The sequence below is a fragment of the Lissotriton vulgaris genome, unplaced genomic scaffold (assembly GCF_964263255.1).
Source record: "Lissotriton vulgaris unplaced genomic scaffold, aLisVul1.2 SCAFFOLD_671, whole genome shotgun sequence".
Lineage (NCBI taxonomy): Eukaryota > Metazoa > Chordata > Amphibia > Caudata > Salamandridae > Lissotriton > Lissotriton vulgaris.
The window spans coordinates 407,807-412,717 of NW_028248167.1; the positions used below are offsets into that span (position 1 = coordinate 407,807).

The following is a 4,911-nucleotide window of genomic DNA, read 5'->3' on the forward strand; positions in this document are numbered from 1 at the left end:
AACTGCATCCACTGTCAAACTGTCTACTCAAAGTGTTACATGGTTCCGGATGGCCTTTACCCTCTTGTGAGAGGTACGCCATGCAACCTACCGTCTACTCACAGTATGGTTACTACTATATATGTTTGATATTACCTTTGAGGATCTACGTGACCTGCGGCCTTTACCCTCGTGTGGGAGGTACGCTACGCCTTGGTACGACACTGTCACCATCTAACGTGACTACATTTATGGTTACTGCTATATATGTTTGATATTACCTTTGAGGATCTACGTGACCTGCGGCCTTTACCCTCGTGTGGGAGGTACGCTACGCCTTGGTACGACACTGTCACCATCTAACGTGACTACATTTATTGTCACACCGTCTACTCAAAAGTGCTACTTGTTGTTTCTATGTGAATGTGTTTTTTCGTGAATGATTAGACTGTGAAGTTATACCAGTGGATATAGGTACATCATCCTCACTCGATTGAGAGTTTAGGGAGTCCCTGTACTGGCGGATAGTAACAGTTAATAGATATGCTTTTGTATTAACACCCACACTGCGTTCCTTTGACTCTGTACAATCAGGGTAATTTAGATGTAATTCACCAATTTTCGGTCCAATCATTAGATCGTGTATCAATGGATTGACTTGTAACGTTACCGCATTTTGGCCGTAACTGCAGTCTTTTCACTATGTTCACATGGGTGCTTTGCACCACGTGATCCCATTGCTATGGAGAGGATGGAGTTTTTCAAAATGGAGAGACCTGCCAAAGCTGTGAATTTTATAACAAGAATATGTGGATTGATGACAAAAAAACGTTTTTTATTATTATGCATTTTCCTGTTAAGTGCAATGATGTTTTTAATAGGATATGTACTGTTTTCTTTACAAGTGACCTTTGCACCGACTACATCGCCCATACCTCCTCCTACTATTTCTGCACATTCTTTTCAACCCCTTCCTGAACATGAGTCAGCTAGGAGATTAGAGTTTATTAATAACTCCTTCATCCAGCTCTTGCACCAACACCAACTAGTAATGAACACGACTAACTGCTGGGTGTGTGGCCTTATGCCTCACACAAGGGATAAAGGCATCCCTTACCTTGTCCTGCCATTCAGTCACAATGGCTCTGTGTGGGCATACAGGACAATGTTCATTTATGCACATGAAGTCTACCCCCTACGTTCTGTAACAGACAATCCTAAGAATAGTGCTCTAGTTAAGGGTATAGTAGATATGATTAAGGAAGATATTTCCTATGAGACTATCCCGAGAGATGAGACACTAGTATACATAGGATGGAACGTGACCGGATATGGAGCTACCCTAAGTGAGAAACAGCAAGCTAAGAGATCTTCCCCGATTTGGATTGTACCCCATCAGGGTCATCTATGTCTGCAAGGTACTGGCAAGAATCCCAGAGCTCAGTTAGGGAAGAGTGTCTGTACTGAAACGTATGTTTTTGCATCTCAGACTTCCCCTTCGTTTCTAGCAGCTAAGGGTACCTATTTCATCTGCCATGAAAGAGCCTATACATGGTTGCCCCCTGACTTTTCGGGCACATGTTTTGTTTCGTTCCTGTTGCCTCCCACCTACACGGCCGCAGCAGATTACCATCGGACAAGGACAGTTAGGGGTGTTGTGAGTAAAGACGACACCGCGGAACAGGAGTTTGGGGATTTCGCAAAAGGTTTTTTGCCGTTTTGGGGGCCCATGGTTAACAGTAGAAACATAAGGTAATTAGCAAGGGTGGTTGAATCCACCGTAATTGAAACTGCTGGTGCCCTTAGTAACTTGACTGCTGAGCTCCAATCGGATCGTCTTATGACCCTTCAGAACAGGGTCGCATTAGATGTCATACTTGCGGACCGAGGTGGGGTATGTAAACTGATCCAATCGAGTTGCTGTGTATTCATTCCAGATAACGCTCCAACAGTGTACCAGGCCATCTCCAAACTGCATAAAATTTCCGAATCTATTCATATGGATATTGGGGATTGGTCTTTTATGGGATGGTTCTGGGAACTGATATCCGGCTGGGGATGGAAAATTCTAATGGTCATTGGGATGGTCTTAGCCATTCTTTTCCTGTTCTGTCTGTGCGTACAGTGCGCTCCTGCAATATGTGGCCTCTGTGCTACATCATGTGTAAGGAAGCCTGTGTCAAAAGACGAACTAAGTACCAGAATGATGTTGCAGCAATATCTCAATGACTTTAGGAATATAGACCTGGACTCAGACTAGCATGAGATTAGGTTAAATTGCCTATGTAAGGGCAAAAGGAGGGTTTGTAGCTCTGAAAATTCTGGACTCGTGCAAAAAAAACTTTGTCGCAGCATGACGATTTTGGTGTCAAAAGACCGATAATGTCTAGTACACTATGCACAAGCATTTTCGTCATAATCGAGTAACGATTTCACCTCTAAATCGTCATTCTCGTCCTAAACCCTTGGCTTCCATTTTACGCTTGGCAGCCATTTTGTGAGTTGCCCTTCACATAGGCTTGTAACTACAGCTGAATTCGATATCAAAGGACACATACACCTTAATTGACTTTTCTGTGACCTGGGCAAGCTGGAACATTGCCCCAAGCCAAACCTGTTTGGTCAGTTCCTCTCCCAGTGGCCGAACGAGATAGCATCAAAGCACAACAGGCCATAAACTGTTCCCATCGCACACACTCCCGCCCAAATCTTGCTCACACCTGTCCCTGCTCTTTTCTCTTCTTTTGCTTTATGATGAGGAGGAGCCCGGTTTTATTGAGGGTACACCGATATCTGATGAAAATGTTGGGCCTTGCCGGGTAATTGATCACGAACTGGACACACTAAATGTATACTTGTCATCATGACTCTGCTTTTTCTTTTGTAATGAAAATATGTGAATGGCTCACTGTAAATCCAAGAATGTTTGCACTGTAAATCTAAGAATGCTTGCCTGAAGCTTAAAAATCTGTAGAAAAGAAGAAGCCAGGCTTTGTAAATTTGAGCAGTCTCCTGAGAACATACATGCTGTTGTACTTCTAGGACGCTTGTTACTTGGTTGCAGGCAATAAATTCGATCTTTGATTTCACCTAGAAGACTCGTGTTTCTGTGGTCTGAATCAGGAAAGTACTCGAGGTCTTTGGGTGTTGCCCTGACACCGCTGGGTTACAGGATCAGTACCGGTTCTGAAAAACCCAGTACCTCAATCCAACGGACCACAAACAAAAACATCAGATTCATACTTGACTCATAATGAACCGCCAGATTAACCCCGTCTCCTCGACCTGCTTCAACACCCTCAGCATGCTTTGAAATACCTTCTGATGGATCCCAACCAAATCCAGAAAAACTGTTATGCACACACTAATCAGCAGTAGACTGGACTACAACGCTCAGCGCAACGGAATCAATTGAAATTCCTTTGCAAACTCCAGACAGATCCTCAACATCCCTCGTCGCAGTCACATCACTCAACACATTTCCGTGATCTCCACTGCTTTCCAGTCGCAAGAAGAATAACCTTCAAACTCCTCACCCTGGCATACAATGCCCTTCACAACACCAGACCAGCATACCTGAACAGCCGCCTCCCCTTTCACGCACCCAAAAGACACCTCCCATCAGCCCAGTTCTTTCTGGCCACTGTTCCACTTATCAGCAAAACTAGAATGGGAGGAAAGTCCTTCTCTTACTGCGCAGCCAAAGCCTGGAACACCACCCACCTCTGGCGATCTCCTGCATTGCCCCAGTTCAGGAAGGACCTCTAGACCTGGATTTTTGGGTGAACCCCAGCACTCAACGGAGCCCCCCTCCCACACACCCCGCGCCTTGAAACCCTCACGGGTGAGTAGTTGCGCTTTACCAACCCTGTTTGATTGACACTTTCAGAGCTCAGTTCTATCACCAATCCCTCTGCATGTTAAATCTTTAGAATGAAGTTCATTCCTTCAGTGATCTCATCTATCATCGATACCTCTGCCTGTTGAAACTTTTATGTGACATTCATACTTTCAGTGCTCTCATCTATCATCGATACCTCATGTTAAATCTTTGTAGGATGTCTACACTTTCAGAGCTCAGTTCTATCATCGATCCCTCTGCAGGTTAAATCTTTGGTATGACGACCATTCTTTCAGTGCTCTGTTCTATCACTGATCCCTCTGCATGTTAAATCTTTAGTATGTCGTCCATTCTTTCTGTGCTCTCATCTATCATCGAACCTTCTGCATGTTAAATCTTTGGTATGATGTCTACACTTTCAGAGCTCTGTTCTATCACCGATCCCTCTGCATGTTAAATCTTTGGTATGTCGTCTACACTTTCAGAGCTCTGTTCTATCACCGATCCCTCTGCATGTTAAATCTTTGGTATGAGGTCTACACTTTCCGAGCTCTGTTCTATCAGTGATCCCTCTGCATGTTAAATCTTTGGTATGTCGTCTACACTTTCAGAGCTCTGTTCTATCAGTGATCCCTCTGCATGTTAAATCTTTGGTAGGACGTCCATTCTTTCAGTGCTCTCATCTATCACCGATCCCTCTGCATGTTAAATCTTTGGTATGACGTCCATTCTTTCAGTGCTCTCATCTATCATTGATCCTTCTGCATGTTAAATCTTTGGTGTGATGTCTATACTCTCAGTGCTTTGTTCTATCACTGATACCTCTGCATGTTAAATCTTTAGTATGTCGTCCATTCTTTCTGTGCTCTCATCTATCATCGATCCTTCTGCATGTTAAATCTTTGGTTTGACGTCTACACTTTCAGAGCTCTGTTCTATCACCGATCCCTCTGCATGTTAAATCTTTGGTATGTCGTCTACACTTTCAGAGCTCTGTTCTATCACCGATCCCTCTGCATGTTAAATCTTTGGTATGAGGTCTACACTTTAAGAGCTCTGTTCTATCACCGATCCCTCTGCATGTTAAATCT

General features: G+C 43.9%; 1 pseudogene; it reads left to right on the top strand.

Moving 5' to 3' along the window:
• Nucleotides 1–730: 730 nt before the first annotated feature.
• LOC147664910 (endogenous retrovirus group PABLB member 1 Env polyprotein-like) lies at nt 731–2,239 on the top strand (annotated as a pseudogene).
• The last annotated feature ends 2,672 nt before the right edge of the window (nt 2,240–4,911 follow it).